The sequence below is a fragment of the Periplaneta americana genome, chromosome 15, assembly GCF_040183065.1.
Source record: "Periplaneta americana isolate PAMFEO1 chromosome 15, P.americana_PAMFEO1_priV1, whole genome shotgun sequence".
Classification (NCBI taxonomy): Eukaryota; Metazoa; Arthropoda; class Insecta; order Blattodea; family Blattidae; genus Periplaneta; species Periplaneta americana.
The window spans coordinates 170,440,308-170,459,543 of record NC_091131.1 but is presented as its reverse complement, the minus strand read 5'-3'; the positions used below and the strand labels follow the sequence as shown (position 1 = coordinate 170,459,543).

Below are 19,236 nucleotides of genomic sequence, written 5' to 3'. Positions count from 1 at the left end.
ACGAGCTAAAGTCCAACAATAGTCTGCTAGCATATTGGTACTCCACTGTTCTTGGTATCTTTTTTCCATAGTTGAAATTTCTTGAAGGAAGCGCTCATCATGCTCATCACTGAAATCGCACAATTCTCGGGAAAAAATAGTCAAGATGTGAGTGAAGGAAGTGAATTTTTAGGGAAATTTTACAACCCCTAGTTTAATACGCCAACAGTAAATTTTTCACTAGTTCTTCATAGTTCTCACTTCTACAGTTATCCAGAAAATTAATTCAACTTCCTTGAATGCAATCCAGACGGCTGTGTCTTTTCCTTCCAGCAAAGATTCGAAGTGATTGTCCATTATTTCTCTAATTTGTGGTCCATTGAGAACTCCCTCTATTATTTTTGAATCACTAATAGCAGGAAATGTTAAGGAATGCGCGCTGGTCCGAGTCCTCATGGGGGAAGAAATTTTCTCATGAAATTTCGGCCAGTGTATGGGTCCGGTGCCAACCTAGCATCGTGATGCACTTGGGGAGCTACGATAGGTAGCGAAAGCAGGTTGCGAAAGCCAGATATAACGACTGGGGGGGGGATCATCGTGCTAACCATACGATACCTCCATTCTAGTAGGATGATCGTCCACCTCTGTTTTGGCATGTGAACGTGAGGCCAGCAGCCGGCTGGTCGGTCTGGGCTCTTCACGGGGTGTAGCGCCACGGATTATTAATAGCAGGAAATTTTTCCTGGATATTTTTAAATGCTTCAGTTTTATAATTTATCTCTTTAACAAAATTCTTCATTAACCCTAACTTATTGTGTAAAAGGGGTAAATTATTTCGCTTTCAGGTACAAGGGGTTGATGTATAATATTTTTCTTCCTTGGCTCTAGTGATTTTCGTTTTATTTTATAATGCTTATCTAGAGCGCGTGTATGGAGTAACGGTCAGCGCGTCTGGCCGCGAAACCAGGTGGCCCAGGTTCGAATCCCGGTCGGGGCAAGTTACCTGGTTGAGGTTTTTCCGGGATCTTCCCTCAACCCAATATGAGCAAATGCTGGGTAACTTTCGGTGCTGGACCCCGGACTCATTTCACCGGCATTATCACCTTCATTTCATTCAGACGCTAAATAACCTAGATGTTGACACAGCGTCGTAAAATAACCCAATAAAATAAAATAAAAATAAAATATCTCGAGTGCGACTCTCCAATTCGTACAGAAAGCAGCAAAATTTTGTGTAGCCTAATTGCACTCCAAAAAGCAATGCTACAACCTTCAAATCCGCACATATAAACCATTCGTACTTTGAATGTTATCATTAAAGCACACTTTAAAGAAATACACGTCTTACACAGAATACTAACACCACAGAAATATCCTGGTAAACTGAAGCGTTTTCATACGGCGAACCTGTTTCTTCCCCTCCAAATGGAAACGAAAAGGGCAATAAAACAATTTCCGCTTCTAGAAGTGGTTTTGACATGGTGATATATTGCAAAATATAAACTACAGTAGGCCCTAATGTAATTAAAGCTCACCGTGAAAGAAATGCACATCTCAAGTAAAATCAGGTAAACTCAAGTGAATTTATACCGCGAACCTGTTTCACTCCCTCGAAATAGACTCGTAGACGGGCAATAAAATAATTTCCCTTTCTACAAGTGCTTCTAACATGGTGCCCTACTTATACTAATACTGTTTTCACATAATGGGTCTTCATATTTGTAAAACAAAATAGTTACACACGAAATACGGTGATTTTTTGAAATAAAATGCATAGTAAATTAATTATATTGTGCATCTCGAAAACCCGAAGTGATGGTACATTTTGCTTGTTATTTTTTTAATTCAGGAGGTCGAAATTAGTAAGAATTTGTTAGTTTTATGTCTGGCGCAAAATGACTATTAACCAGTGTAATTTGTAGTAAGCCTAATTCTCTGCTCTATACTATCATCATTATTGATTTAATATATTATTTTTCTTTATCGTGAGTCGTGAAGTAGTCATAACATAAAAAATGACGTTTGTGCAGTACATTTTAATTTTAAGACTCTTTCAATCGTATAGATTTTTAGGAGCTTGCGTCCTTAGGAAATAATAAGCAAATGCAATAGAATTTTTCATATAGACAGTCCTCTATTATTGACGCCATTTTCTAGCCTAGGCCAGTTTTCCAAACCCACACAGCCAGCAAATCAGTTGTCGCGAGCAGACAGTTTTAAGCTGTCGCGAGGTGTTGTAAAGCAAAATGTAGCGTCGCGCCGCGCCGTGCCGCGTCGCGTCTGATTCTGTGTGCACCTGGCCTAAGGGTACAATGCATCAGTTATTCATAGATTTCAAAAAGGCATATGACTCGGTTAAGGGAGAAGTTTCATATGATATTCTTATTGAATTTGGTATTCTCAAGAAACTAGTCCAATTAATTAAAATGTGTCTCAGTGAAATGTACAGCAGAGTCCGTATAGTTCAGTGATCAACAACTCGCGTATGAACGGGCACGGGCAGTGCTTGGCTGTTGCGTGCTTACTGTACCGGGCAGAGGACCGGTTTGTAATGTTGCGTTGTAGTGAACAGAGGTGGTTCTTGCCATCCATTTAAACAAGAGATGTGAGGAGCAGAAAATATTTCAAAACGTAGGCACACTCAAGTAATATAATTTACAGATACATTATACAACTCACAGCAATGAATATGGCAGATACGAAGATGAAGAGCTTGCAGTATTAGTTCAACAATTGAAGGAAAATGAGCTAGAAGTTGTTTATGATCACAATGTTAGTGAATCGGCTGTGTGACTCAGTTATAAAATTTCACTTGTATTAGTAAGATATTAGAAACCTTTTAAAGATTGAAAATTTGAAGAATGTTTAATTGCAAGTGAAGAACTTTTGTCACAACAAGTGTAGGAATTTGAATGTATCAGCTTGTCTCCTTCCACCGTGATGCGTCCCATCCGAGGTCTAGCCGAGGACGTTCAGGTGCAACTAGTAATTATTTGTCACCTTTCTTTTGTTATTCTTTGGCAGTAGATGAAAATACTTACATTAGTGATAATCCCCACTGGTGATTTTTGTAAGAAACGTTATTGAAAACCTTCAGATTAAGGAGAGCTCTTACATATTGTTCTCATAAAGGATACTACTGCTGGTTCCGATATTTTCATGTAGAGCCTGTAGAAATTATTTTGGACTTTCTTGAAATAAACTTATATCCTTGGCAACCAATGGTGCTCCTTCCATGGTTGGAAGTAAAACGGGTGTAATAAGGAATCTAAGGGACGAAGTGAAAAGCGTTAATTTATCCCATGAAGTTATTTCTATTAACTGCATTATACACCAACAATTAGAACGAAAGATCTCACTCATCGTCAATTTAAGTCTTTCTTGACGAATGCAATAGTGAGTATAGCGATCTGATATATTATAATAAAGTAAGGTGACTAAGTCGTGGCAAATTATTGGATAGGTTCTTTGAACTGAGGGGGGAAACATCATCGTTCACGAAGAAAAAAGAAAAGCCTGAATCATAAGTGAAAAATGAAAAAATGGATTTGTGAATTTGCCTTTTAATGTAATTATCTGAATGCTTTAAATTGTTTTCTACAAGGTAAGAACAAGATTATTGCACAGTAGGTCCGGGGTTCGATCCCAAGTGGTGACGGGATTTTTCTCGTTGCCAAACTTACAGAACGGCCCCAGGTTCACTCAGCCTCCTATAAAATTGAGTACTGGATCTTTCCCGGGGGTAAAAGGCGGTCAGAACGTGGTGCCAACCACACCACCTCATTCTAGTGCCAAGGTCATGGAAAGCATGGGACTCTACCTCCATGCCCTCCAAGTGCCTTCATGGCATGTGACGGGGATACTTTTTTATATGATAGAGTGAAGGCGTTTAATATGAAACCACCTCTAATTATGGAACGTTAGCTTAACTAAAAGCAAAAGTTACAGCACATTTTTCAAAATTAACAACGATATAGGCCTACTAGTTTCTTAAGACTTTGGATTTCGAAGAATATATTCACACATCATGCGATCTGCGCCAGGATTTTGATTCGAGATTTAAAGACTAGGGAAATTTTAAATATGATTTTCGATTATTATCTCTAATTGGAACTTATTGATTTACTTTACAATAGTGAATTGATGGGCAAATATCAAAACAAAAGAACTTTATCTGACTTTTATATGAACTTTCCGATTGTACAGACATACATGTTAGGATCCATATATCTGTGCGAACAGTAATTTTTTCCTATGATGAAGATGAACAAGCCATGTTATGAAACCAAGTATCGGATCACAACTTAAAATGTGCTCTCAGATTATGCACTATACAAACAATAGTTCCAAACGTTGAGAAATTGCTGAGGGAAAAGAGAATTAAACAAATCCCGAAAAATCAGTGCTAATGCCAGTGTTGAATGAACTGAATGGAGTTAATTTCTGCATTACTACTCTTAGGGTTTTTATGTGTTTTGTTCAACACTTTCCCTAACAGAAGCAGTTTACACATTCACAGTAATTGTCATGCATTACCCGAATAATTAACACGAAATGTGTATTACATTTCTAAAAGTAATTATAAATTTATTAACTTCTAACTTTGTTGAAAATAGACTACAATGCTTTTCAAATTGGGTAACATGGTTTATTTAGTTATTTCTATTTAGCCCGTATCTTTTTACATCAGAAAACAATCATACACCTGTGCAGTAAATTCATATTGTGGTCCCGCCGCTGAACGTCTGCCCTGTTAAGGCTGGTTCACAATAAACCGGGAACGGAAACGGCAACGAGAACGAGAACGGAAATAATGTTAAAATAAATGTATCTAGAATGCTCATATTTAAATACATTTATTTTAACAATATTTCCGTTCTCGTTTTCGTTGTTGTTTCCATTTCCTGTTTATTGTGAACCAGCCTTTACGACTTTCACTTGCCCAGCGGGCGAGCGGGCAAGGCTTGATGACAACACAGTGCTCTGAGTTGAGGACCACTGGTATAGGTCATTTTCTGTCAGATGCGTTTGCAATTCACTGTGGGCTAAAACAAGGAGATGCACTATCACCTTTACTTTTTAACTTTGCTCTAGAGTATGCCATTAGGAAAGTCCAGGTAACAGAGAGGGTTTGGAATTGAATGGGTTACATCAACTTCTTGTCTATGCGGATGACGTAAATATGTTAGGAGAAAATCCACAAACGATTAGGGAAAACACGGGAATTTTACTTGAAGCAAGTAAAGAGATAGGTTTGGAAGTAAATCCTGAAAAGACAAAGTATATGAATATGTCTCGTGATCAGAATATTGTACGAAATGGAAATATAAAAATTGGAAATTTATCTTTTGAAGAGGTGGAGAAGTTCAAATATAAATGATACTCAGGAGGAAATCAAACACAGAATAAATGGGAAATGTCTGTTATTATTTGGTTGAGAAGCTTTTATCATCCAGTCTGCTGTCAAAAAATCTGAAAGTTAGAATTTATAAAACAGTTATATTATTGGTTGTTCTTTATGGTTGTGAAACTTGGACTCTCACTTTGAGAAAAGAACATAGGTTAAGGGTGTTTGAGAATAAGGTGCTTCGGAAAATATTTGGGGCTAAGAGAGATGAAGTTACAGGAGAATGGAGAAAGTTACACAACACAGAACTGCACGCATTGTATTCTTCACCTGACATAATTAGGAACATTAAATCCAGACGTTTGAGATGGGCAGGACATGTAGCACGTATGGGCGAATCTATAGAGTGTTAGTTGGGAGGCCGGAGGTAAAAAGACCTTCGGGGAGGCCGAGACGTAGGTGGGAAGATAATATTAGAATGGATTTGAGGGAGGTGCAATATGATGATAGAGACTGGATGAATCTTGCTCAGGATAGGGATCTATGGCGGGCTTATGTGAGGGCGGCAATGAACCTCCAGGTTCCTTAAAAGCCAGTAAGTAAGTAAGTAGGTACCTCACCATTTAATTTTCACAATTTCGGAACTTAATCTTCTATTAAAGCCACGATCTTTTTTTCAACATTCACATTAGCATGTGCTTACTCACAGTCTGACAAACACTAAAGTAAATTAAAATTGAAATTCAACTGAAAACATTCAACATTTTAATACATATCTTCAGAGCTGATTTTCGTTACCGGTACTCAATTAGTACATCACTCTGTGATTGTTTTTTTTTTTTATTCAGGAAATGAGCTAAGAAAAGGAAAGAATGAAAGAATTGGGCTGGCTTGAATAATTGCAACTGTGCTGTATCTCAACATTCTACTTGGAATACAACTCTTTTAATTAAAAAAGTTTTAATAAGTAGGTACTTCTAGGGTGACCAGACACCCTCTTTTGTCCGGATATGTTCTGCTTTTTAGGCCTTTGTCCAGGGTTCGAACGGATTTAAAAAAATCGAGAATGTCCTCGTATGCCTGATATTTTGAAATTATCTGATTTGACGCCTTTCTCATCAAGTAACTTGCTTGTAGGTGGCATCAGCAACGACAGAATATACTCTTCACCAATGATCATAACTCTCTTTGCTCCTATTTGTTATGCTAGCTGTTTTCATATGTAGCCAAGTGTAAAAATCATTCTATATTATCAGTTTTGTCATAAGTATCTTAGAGCACTCTGGTTAAAAAAGTAACATACTGATACGCGAAAATGTCACATATTACATTTCTGAAGTAAGGTATTCAATTATAGTTCCGTTCATTTTCATATGTAGCTAACTGTAAAAACAATATTATCAAGTTTTTTCATAATTATTTTTTAATGAAATAGATATTAATATACTTATAAGTATGATATAAGCCTAAATCTGTACTGTAAATGTTTTGTAATATAATAGATACTGACATAATTTAAAGTACAATAAGACTAAATCTAAATACATATTTTCTGTCCTCTTTTTTCAAACAATGTCCTCCTTTTCGAACCTTTGTGCCCTCTTTTTTTTATCAATGTGAATCTGGTCCCCTCTAGGTACTTCGGTATTTAAATGAAGCGAATAATTATCAAACTTAATGTGTTTGAGAATATCAGAGTTCAGGAGGATCTATACAGACCACACCTGGAGGCATCAGAATGTAGGTACCTATCTATGTTTCACTAGCGGTAACAAATGATATTCACACATAGTGGGAATCTTGTTCTGCAGCTATTTGATAAAAAGTCGAATTCTTCTCAGCTGTCACACATGGTGAAATTCTCCGTCACGTTTGTCCCAACCCATAAAGGTCATCTCCTTCAGGATTTTGTCGAGGAGTCGTGCCACAGCAGTAGGAGGAAGTGTGTTGCTGGAGTTCAGCTGCTGGAAGAGCGAAGATTTATCAAATATGAGTTTTGTTTTGACTTTCCATAAATTAAACATTTTGATTATTTGTACAGTTTTGTTTCTGCATTACATATAATACATATAATCTACGTAAAGAATTATAAACATAAAATATGCAAGCTAATAAAGGAACCTGTCCACAATTTTGTGTTGGTGGAACTATTAATATATGAAAAATACTCTAATTTCTAGATGAAAATTTTCTGACAGAACTAGGGAATGTTTCAGAACAAATTAAGTCTATAATTTTATAGTGAAAATGACGACTAAAATGGTATGTAGATCTTTAAAGTCATTTTTGACATTTCATTTTGTCCTTGGAACAAAAGACAAATCGTGTTTCTAGAGTTAATTGCCACTGTCTAAGCTATACAACTGAGTATAATAAAATATAATGATTACACATATTTCTCCTCCAAATTCATTATTATTGATGAATTTTACTAGCATTCTACCATACTTAAATAATTTCAATTTTTTTTCCTTCCTTATCATTGAAATCTGTTTTATTCTGCTCCAGTCTATTACATCTGTTTAATTATTCTCCATTCTAATTAATGATGTATACATTTAATTCTGTTCCAGTCAGTTCTCTTGTATCCTGTTTTACTTTGTTATAATGAGTGAATAGATTATAGAGAAACCACAATGCAGCAATTCTGCTATTGACCAAGCTGCTTGCAGGTAGGGTTGCCATAATAAAGAAAGACAAAACCAAGACATGAATGACACGTAAATTGAATCAACAACAGGAAACATATGAATTTCTAAGAAACGCACACTGCATTAAATATGGACATTAAAAATAATTTATTTACTATACACACATAAGTGGGTGGCCAGGTAGCTCAGTTGGTAGAGCAGCTGGCTACGGACTGGAAGGTCCGGGGTTCGATCCCAGATGGTAACAGGATTTTTTCTCGTTGCCAAACTTTCAGAACGGCCTCGAGGTTCACTCACCCTCCTATAAAATTGAGTACCGGGTCTTTCCCGGGGGTAAAAGGCGGCCAGAGCATGGTGCCGACCACATCACCTCATTCTAGTGCCGAGGTCATGGAAAGCATGGGGCTCTACCTCCATGCCCCCCAAGTGCCTTCATGGCATGATACGGGGATACCTTTTTTTTTTACACACATAAGTATCACTTATTTACTTAATATGGACAGAGTTGGACACTTCAATAATACACTTTATTTTATCTTTCACCTTCTTATTTGGCATGGGAATTACATTATTACCATTTATTTGAGTGCAAACCATTCAAATTTGTGTATTACCACCACAGTACCACTCATACTTATCAGAACTATGAATAGAAGAAAGTAACTTTGTTTCTGAATGACTATGTTAAATTCACTGCAATTTACATTTTTCATATTATACTGATTTAAGTGATTATCTGTTCCTTTCGTCCACTGAGCATTAATCAAAGGAAATACTCTTTCAACGTCGCACTATGCACTGCTCCACGGAAACAGAGCTGTACCCATATTTGTGCAAAGAGCATCTTTAGAACTTTCCTCTTTGTTGCCCGATAGGAAAGATTTTTCAATTGATAACCAGAAGGTTCTCATTCAGTTCCAAGATGTGTAATTGAGCATAATTTCCACATTATCCCACGAACATTGTTGTTGTTGCTAAGGATCTTCGTTCTCCTGCGGCGTCCCAATAGTATCTGGTGAGCTGCGATGGTAAATCGGCATCTATTTCCTTTATTGCTGGGCATGTTCTTTATCCGTGATGGAGTTCTGATTTCTGCAGAGTGTGCACTGTGGATGTAGTATATATAATTCGATGCAGATGAAAGGCAGGACAATCATGTTCGGTTCTTAAGCGAAATATAGCGACAGTAAATCTGGGATGTTATTACTGTCTAGCAGAATGTTCCAAGGTTTGAATTCGCTTTTCTTCAGGAATTCGTGTTTACAAAAAGACTGAAATATGTGTTTGATCCTGACTTTTGAGGCATGAAAAGAGATTGTAATATTTTGAGTTTGTCTGATGTTTGTTCCTTTTTTGGCCAGGAAGTCAGCTTTCTCATTACCTACTATTCCACAGTGTGAGGGTATCCATTGAAAAACTACCTCTTTACGAAGCCCTTGTAGTATTTTAAGAGCAGAAAGAATTTCTCTTTCTCGTCTGTTTTCTGGAGGACTCGATGTTCGTGCTTGGAGTCCAGATTTACAATCACTAAGTATAACTGCTTTGTTAAATTTATGTATGTGATGGAAAGCTGTATTGATTGCTTCTAATTCACCATCATAATGAGTGGACATTGTTCCAAGAGATACGTAAAAGCTAAAAAAGTCACTTAGATTCCTGCTCCAGCGTTACTGTGTTTATCAAGCAGAGATCCATCTGTACAAATATGAAGCCATTCAGATTTTGGATATGGTTTCAATAGCTAATGATTTTAATATTGATTGATCAATGCCATGTTTTGCAGTGATGTATTGTATCAAATCATTTTCACATTTAATTTCGGACTGATAGAGTGGGTGTACTGAGAGTAGAAGCTTATCTATATTATCAGTTGTTTGTACATTGTTTTCACTTTGTAATTTATAAATATCCTGGAAGAAGTCAGATTGTGTTTTGAGTTTCCGTTCAGAATTTTTATAGTTCCTCCAAGAATCATTGTTTGGAATTCGTTTTAATTTCTCAAATAAAATAAGACTTTGTTTCTCAATTTCGTTTTTAATAGGGATATTGTTAGTACTTATTTGCGTGGGGGCAGATTTAACATCACCTGTAATTATCCTCATAGCTTGATTCTGGACCATTTATATTTCATTAGGTTGTGTTGGTATAAGAACTGCACTGCCATACATTAAAACTGGTTTCACATAAGTCTTACAATATGTTGTATTCAGTGTATGTACTGAACAACCCCATTTACTTCCAGCTAGTCTTTTCATCACTGTCAGCGTATTTTGCACTTTCTTTAACATTTTCAATATGCTTCTTCCATGTAAGTTTTGAGTGCACTGTCACACCGAGGTAAATGTAAACTTCTGTTTCTTCTATGGATTTATTATTAAATGTGAGTAAGACTCTGGGTCTAGTGTGATAAAGAGTATTTGGTTTTAGACAAGTTGATTTCCATCTCATTCTCAAAGCACCAGTCTTGTAATTTCAGTAGGGCTTTGTTCATTTCTGTTGATAGATGCATATGTTTCTTTTGTGGTGCCGATGTCCACATTATGAGAACATCGGCATACAGTGCACATTTAACATTTTTTGTTTTGTTTAACTCAGATGGTAAATCATTGATGAAAATATTAAAAAGTGTAGGGCTAGATATTGCCCCTTGTGGAAAGCCTTTGTGAGTTTGTCTATATTTTGATAGGTATTCATTGAATTTTGTTGCACAAAATCTTTGATTACCGGTACAAAAATTGTAGAGCCAGTGTAGCATTTTATTATGTATTCCAATAGTTTGAGTCGAGGTACAGAATCATAAGCACTTTTGAAATCGACATAAACAGTCAACATTGTTTGTTGCTTGTCCAAACAGTCTTTAATTTCTTGGCTAATCCTACTCATTTGTTGTGAAGTTGACTGATATTTCCTAAATACTGCCTGTTCTTTGGCTATTATGTTTTCAGTTTCCAAATATCAGATGAGACGATTGCAAATCATTCTTTCCATTACTTTAGCTAGTGTACTGGTAAGTGATATAGGTCGGAAGCTTTCAATTTGATTTTGGTGATTTGTTTTAAGAATAGGGACAATAATAGCTTTTTTCCACATTATTGGTATTAGGGATGTATTCTATATTAAGTTGAAGATGTCTAAGCATTTCCTAAGAGTGACTGTGCGAAAATGTTTAATCATTTCTACAGATATTTTATCTGGACCTGGACTCTTCTCGGACTGTAATTGAGCAATGGCTTTTTGAAGCTCATTCATATTAAATATGGTGTCTAATGTATAATTTGTTTTACTTTTGAATTCATCCCTAACATTCCTCTTAAGGAACTTCTTGTTATTTGATCTTGACTTGGAGGAGGAAGCAAAAAGTTTATTAAAAGCGTCTGCTATGTCTTTATCATCTATTAAAGTTTTCTCTTTGTGTATAATAGGTTGTTTTTTATGTTTTTCTTTTTATTATTTAATGAAGCAATGAAATTGTGTACTTTTCCACTATCTGTAATGAATGCTATACAAAAATGTTTCAAAACACTGTTTTTTTTTCTGCATACATTATTTCTTTCCTAAGATTTGTTGCTGCAATTTGTAATTTTCCAGATTTCTGTCCGACTGCATTCAAAATCGCGGAATTCAGTCTTTTCGGCCCGGACCTTCTTCTTCACTATAAAATCACGGACTGTCCGCGAAATCCGTGGCATGTGGCAACCCTGCAGTCGCAGCCCAGTATTGGTAATCCGATGCCACAAAGCAGTGATATAAAATATTACTAAATATAAGCATTTAACCCACCGTTCACTCACTCAAGTTAAGAATGAATATGCTGAAACTGTCTGCTTTCCTGTTCCAAATATTTGTCGAATCTGCTTTAAAAGTGACGCATCATTTGCTGCACTTCTCATGGAGACAGTGTTTTTCAAGATGCAGTTTTTCAGCTCTTTCAGATTATTTTTCCACATTTAGACTTCTCTAGAGATCACATTCATAAGGGCTCAGTTTAGTATCGACCAAAAAATAATCCACAAACCCTGCAAAAACTAAAAAATAATTGTATTCGGAATCAGTGATGATTTCAAGAGGTGGCTGGGGAAGGACATCCTCCCCTGGATTCCACGATGTTCCCACTCGAGATTTCAGAAATATTAAAAGTAGAAAAAAATAATTTATAGAGTATTATATTTCAATTTGATATGACTTTACAGTAACTGAAACAAATTATTGTGTTATGTAGATTGTCAGATAGTTGTTTCCTTAAAGGTTGGTGTGCCACATTTAAACCATCTCAATCTCCAGTCTTGTTTATTACAGTTAAGAAGTCAGTGCTGTGTTTTTATTAGCGTGATTTCCAGTCTTAGTTTTGTTTAGCAAATATAATAATTTTGTTTACTGAAATAGTTGTAGCACATAAAGTAAATATAAATATTTCAGTGTATGATGGCAAAATAAGAGACATTCTTTACTTTTCTTAAAATGAAAAGATGTACCAAATTGAGAAGTCAATGGAAAGAGGACCTGTTGAATTTAATGAAGTTAATTCTCAATTGACTGTAAGTGAAAGCGAAATCTGTGAACTGGTAAAATTCATCTAGTGCTGTTGGGCAAGTCAATGAATAAAACGGTTGGAGTGAAATCAAAGTATAAAGAATGATGGGAAAAATAAATATCATTTGTTGTATTTCGATTCTGCTCGGGATGGTACATTTTGCAAACTGTGTGAAATGCATTTAAAACTGACTTTGAAGTTCTTGTATCAAAGCTCTTCAAAACTTTACTGTAAGATGCATTCGTCTAATTTAATTGGCCAGTTATTACTATTGTAGGACTACTAAATTTTGGCTGTTTATGTAAAAGGATACTTAACATCGGCTTTATGGGATAATTTTACACAGAAGGATAGTTCATATTCACCATGTTATACGTAACAATATTCACATTTTTAAGTTAATGGGTACCAATGTCAACATTTAGTAGTATTTAAAACAAATGAAAGCTCTATTTCTTTAATTGACCACATTTTTCTCTGTTCCCTTTCACATAGACTACCTACCTTCAGTTGGGGTGACTTTGTCTCATGTCACGGAAAAATATAAGTGGCGCAATCTCACATTTGTTCCAATGAAACAGGTTACTAATGTCTGATTCTGATATATGACAGAACAGTTTCAGTATGGAAATTTCAGACTGGACTTTGTAGTTCCACAGTTGGTTGTACTGGAGCTATTGTGTTGTTTACATTTTTCTTGTGCAGCAAACTTTCTATTGCAACAGGTGTCTCAACTTACTTCAGTAAGCTGGTAAGTATTTGTTTTTATTCTTTACTATATCTACTTGATTTTTTATTTTATTGGGTTATTTTACGACGCTGTAGCAACATCTGAATGAAATGGTGGTAATGCCGGTGAAATGAGTCCGGGGTCCAGCACCGAAAGTTACCTAGCATTTGCTTGTATTGGATTGAGGGAAAACTCCGGAAAAAACCTCAGCCAGGTAACTTGCCCCAACTGGGATTCGAACCCGGGCCACCTGGTTTCGGGGCCAGACACGCTGACCGTTACTCCACAGGTGTGGACTGTCTACTTGAAAATTACAATTATTGAGCCAACACTTTAGGTTACTGTGTTGAGTATAGGGAAATGTGACATTTCTAACAGCGATTTGGAGTGACTTTGTCTCATCAAAGTTTGCTCATGTTTTGCATTGAAAATGAAATTATGTATTTTTGATTTGCATTTATAGCTATACATGAATACTAACAAATACTGGTACTTGCTTTTTTTTCATATAGGTACATATTGATCCATCAGACCACACACGTGTTTGTGTCCTCAGCAGGTAGCCTGCCCTACAATGAAGGAACTCTGAAGAAAGCTGTAGATGTGTCTTAATGAAGTGATTAAGGCAAAGAAAAGCAGCCATAAAGTATGGAATTCCTATTACCACTCTGGAGAACATACTGAAAAAAAAAAAAAAAAAAAAAAAAAAACAGGCACACAAAAACACTGGGGCAGGGGGGGGGGCAAAAGATTTTCAACAATAGGCAGGAACAATCATTTGTTGACCATCTTATCAAGTTATCAGAGTTTGGGTTTCTTGTGGATGAAACTGATTTTAAAATATCTGTGCGATAATATCTGCCAGGCAAAGGTGTAAGTGTGCCTAAATTCAAGGATAATACACCAGCCTCTGATTGGATCAAAAGTTTTCTCTGTGATCACCCTGAATTAATGGCGAGATTTGCGCAAAATATTAACAAAGTAAGAGCTGGCATCTCAGCAATATGAATGGGAGAGCATTTTGAGGAAAGTTGACCCTCTGAGACCTGCATTGGTGAAGAGGAACAACTAGGCTATTTTTCAGTCCTAGAGTTGAATGATTACTACTGCAAATAATTCCTGTATTATTGTTTATTTTCCAGTTTTTTGTGTCTGCTTTTGTACTCCTCAAATTACTTAAAAAATATGAAAACAGATGGAAATTTTCCTGGAATTGATTTATATCCTTCACCTACTGAAGTTATTATTGTTTATTGAGATTCATTGTTGTATGATAATGTAGGGATGACATTGTCTATTTCCTGTAAAGGCTTATTGAATGGTTTTCGAGATTCTAGACAGTCACCCCAGGCCGAGGTGAGATTGTCCCATTTCTTTGGAAAAAATATGTGGACTTGGAAATTTCAATATCTTTGCAAATTGGGTTTATATTACTCATTAGTCACTAAACAGTTTGAGAATAATATTCGAGAAATTTACAAAAATACTTTTCACACAATAAAAATGTTTTAAAGGGAAAAAGGTGCTGAAAATGAGACAAAGTCACCCCAGTTGAAGGTACCTCTGCTGTTACGTAAGATCTGAATTATTGTTTCTTTTGGTGTCAGACTCATCTCCCCCCATTATAGTAGAAGGGCAAGGTCTGAACTCAACACTGATTTGGGATAATACTGCTTCCAGTTCTCAACAATAACTACAATCAGACATCCGTCACTTTTTAAACAGGTTCGACAAATATTTGGAACAAGATTGCAGGCAGTTTCAGGATTTCCTTTCTTAACTTCAGTCAGTAAATGATGTTTTAACTGTTTATATTTAATAATATTTTAGATTAATAATTTGTGGTAGGTATAGCACTGCATTTCACCAGTAGCACACTCCCTGCTTAACATTTCGTCTTAGACCTGGATTGCCGCATTGCAGTTTCACTACAATCTCTTCACCCAATACATTATTACATTCACTTCTTTTCCATACTTTATTCTTTTTTAATATATCATGAACTCACGTGACTGGTCAGAAATGAAATGAGGAATAATGAAAAAATAAGATGTGTTATTTATTTACCGGTACTTATTTACTTCTTTATTTTTTTACTTATTAGCTATTTATTTCTTCATTTGTTATGTATTTATTATTTATTTATTTGATCTGGCATGGTTAAGATCACAGCAAACATCACACACAAGCAGTGATAGTAAATAATTCAATTCCAAGAGGATCACAAGGGAAGACTAAAGAGCACAGCTCAAATACAAATAAGAATAAGGAGGAAATAATAGTGCTTTTCCTTTTCTGGAGGAGGGCCAGTAGGCTTATTGTGGGATGACTTCTGATCACTCCTCTAGCACTATAAGGCGCGATTCAGCCACAGCATGCAGACCATACCCCCCTCTCTGCGGCCTCCTCAGATCGATGGCAGCTGGTGTTTGAATCTGTTGCATCCTTAACCAGAAGGCCATACCACCGACCATTCCACGACTCACCAAGGGGCCATCTTAGGTAGCAACATTCCCCCACTCACCCGCAGTTCGCTTATTGAAGCCCCTGTGGCTTCTCTGGGATATGCATTTCTTGCAGACAGATGCCACCTGGAACCACGTCCGTCATGTCCTCTTGGTCAACCTGTAAATGAAATGCTACTAATGAAGGCGAAATGAGTCCGAGGCCCAACGTCGAAAGTTACCCAGCAATTTTGCTTCAAGTGGTTGAGGGAAAACCTCCGAATAAATTCCAACTAGGTAACTTGTCCCAATAAGGATTTGAAACCTGGCCTGCTCATTTGACAGTCAGGCAGGCTAACCATTACTGCACAGCAGGGGACTAAAAATAACAGTGATGATAATAATACATTACACGTTAAGAGTAAAATTTATAATGTGACAGTCCGTTATTATATTTACTATTATTGCTTAATCCTAAGTTAAGCATCGCAGCAAGTGCTTAGCAAGCAATTCCATGGAGAAGGATATGGTTCTTTAATTTACATTTCATTCTCCATTGTTCTATATACACTTTTAACACATATAATCACTGATTGACTTTGTATCTTCTTTACTGTGTTAACATAGGAAATTACTTGGCTGCCTGGTTTCGAAGTGGTATTCAACAGCAACAGCAATGGCAAGGGAAGCTTTTAATAGGAAAAGGATCATCTTCTGCGGACCTCTGGAAAAAGAACTAGGGAAGGAACTAGTGAAGCGCTTTGTGTGGAGTGTGGCATTGCATGGGGCAGAAACATGAACATTACGACGAAATGAGGAGAAGCATTTGAAATGTGGATATGGAGAAGAATGGAGCTTGTGAAGTGGACTGACAGAATAAGAAATGAAACTGTGTTGGAAAGAGTGGGTGAAGAAAGGATGATACTGAAACTGATCAGGAAGAGGAAAAGGAACTGGTTGGGTCACTGGCTAAGAAGGAACTGACTACTGAAGGATGCACTGGAAGGAATGGTGAACAGGAGAAGAAAGTATCAGATGATAGGCAACATTAAGATATGTGGATCATATGCGAAGACAAAGAGGAAGGCAGAAAATAGAAAAGATTGGAGAATGCTGGGTTTGCAGTGGAAGACCTGCCCATAAGCAGAACGCTTATGCACATATTCTTCATTGTCTAAGCCCAGTAAGGTCCGGTGCTGCCTTCTGGTTTCCTGTTGTGGTGGGGTGTGTGCGGACCTTCACTAGCTGCACACAATGAAGAATATCACTTGGAAACTACCAGCCAGGTAGTTTCCTCGTATTAACACAGTGAAGAAAATGTAAAGTTAATCAGTGTTTACAGTTTAATTGTGATATTATACAAAGTCAGTGACAGGATTCCAGGGTCCTGGAAGTGATATACTGAAAGATGACAAGCAGAAGAATGTTCTATGCAAAGAAATAGAGAGAAGGTTCTGAGTTCGAGGTAACGAAATGTGAACAAAATGAGATGCTTGATAAGTGAGTGTGGATATTTTAAATAGCAATAAGAGTGAACTGAAAAATCTTTTTCTTTAAGAGGATCCCAAGACAACAATTTTAATGACAGCATTACATAATCGAATTTCCTAATGTTACAAACGAAACTAACGCAGATATTGTGAACACGCTGTAGTCTGTAGAAAAGATTAGTATTCAGGTTCGTGAATAGAGAATCACAATAGTCAAAATGGAACACTACTAACTTTTGAACGAGATTCTTTTTGAGGCCGAGAGGAGAACATTGGAAAAGTGTTTGAGGGAATGAATTATAGAAAATGTTTTCTTACATAGTAGGTCATTTAACTTTGAAAAGTTAAATTTGTGTCTAAATACACTCCTAAATTTGTCACTGTTTTGCTATAAGTAATTGAGGTATTATTTAATTTACATGTTCGATACAGTGGTAGTTGGCACAACATATGGTGAAGTACTAAATAATTCAAGATGGCTGTACTTCAGTGTTACCAACTTTGAACATAAAACACTAATATTAATTCTTTTCAATAAATTGAATAAATTGTCAGTGGAGAGCATTTAAAAATTGTCGATGACCAGAATAAAACAAACTCTGAGAAAAATGAAAACAATTTATGCCACGAAAGATGGTATTATGTGCCTTAAATCAATTTTGAGGAGCAATATAACAATCATGTCTTAAAAGAAATTTATTCTTCTTAAAACTGCATTACATTCATCGCTATTATTATTTTCCATTTCTTTTGCTGCACATATTCCTCTTTGATAGATACAGATATGTATGAATAAATATAATTAAATAGTGCAATGAGAATTGTGAAATTTTAGTTTTAAGTAACCAGGTAATGAAAATTTAAAAATCATACTTTTCACGACCAATCTCTATACAAAAAGAATTAAACTATAATTTTGTATCATAAGGATTCATTTCGACCAAATAAAAGAAAACTGAAGTATGTAATTATATATATATATATATATATATATTTATTTATTTATTTATTTATTTATTACGTTGTTGTATAACATTATGGAATGCTGACAAGGTGATGTATTGAATCAGAATTACACAATTTTAATATTCCGACTTTTGCCTCAGGACTAAGGGAATACTTCAACAAAGGACAGGTTGCATATAACTTTATTTTATTTTTTTATGATACAAATCTTAGTATATAAAAGTGAATGTGGGTATGTATGTATATATGTATGTGTATGTTCTCTATACAAATCTACACGCTTTGAACAATATGTGCCAAAGTTTGCACATTTAACCAGGAGAAAAGCATAGGTTACATTAAAATTGTGCAAATGGATGTTAAATTAATTAAAATTATAAAAATAAAAATAAATAGATCAAATATTCATGTTTAATTAACCCTCAACTGGTATCTATGGGTCAAAATAGACTCGTATTGCTTGATATCATAATGTACACTTAAAAAGCGATACCAGTTGAGGGTTAAAATGCAAAATCTTCTACAGTCAATTGTTTTTTATAATTGTCTGTTGTATTCAACATCGACTTTCACGAGGTCATGGAAATTTTAACACGAAATTAAATTACATGTTGTTACACATCATGAAGGCTAAAACTAGATAATTCATGCAGTAAGTATCTTTACGCAGTCCAGGACCGTATTATGAATTCCTCGATGCAGTTTTATAGATAGTGAGCAGACTGTTTTATACAACTGAATCCTAGAATTCTTTGAAACTACAAGGATTGCTACCACATAATTTACTTAATATTGAATAACCAATAGTACTATTGCGAAATATTGACCCACCAAAATTATGAACGAATAAGAATTGGTGTGAAAAACTCATACGAAACGTAATAGAATTGGCAATATTAACTGCAAAAATAAAAGGAGATGTTTTTATTCCATGTATTGCTAGGATACTCATTCAGTTTTAAGTAACTGCAATTTCAATGCCACTAGCATTTGTAATGGCCATATTAAAATGAAGCTCAAGGACAGTCGCTCAAAGTTGCACACATTAACTTAAAAACTGCGTGTTTTTCACATCCTCAACTATATTTTATACAACAA

General features: G+C 35.8%; 1 long non-coding RNA gene across 6 annotated transcripts in view; it reads right to left on the bottom strand.

The window, feature by feature from the left end:
• The window catches only part of LOC138715530 (uncharacterized), a 63,478-nt gene that overhangs the window by 19,818 nt on the left and 24,424 nt on the right, over positions 1-19,236 (bottom strand). For 5 of the 6 annotated variants that reach the window (XR_011336384.1, XR_011336382.1, XR_011336385.1 and 2 more), the window contains 2 exons: positions 15,763-15,863; positions 7,113-7,290 (listed from right to left, as the gene is read on the bottom strand). This is a non-coding gene — a long non-coding RNA (uncharacterized lncRNA). The remainder of the gene's footprint in view (positions 1-7,112; positions 7,291-15,762; positions 15,864-19,236) is intronic. The other variant, XR_011336387.1, reaches the window with a different exon arrangement.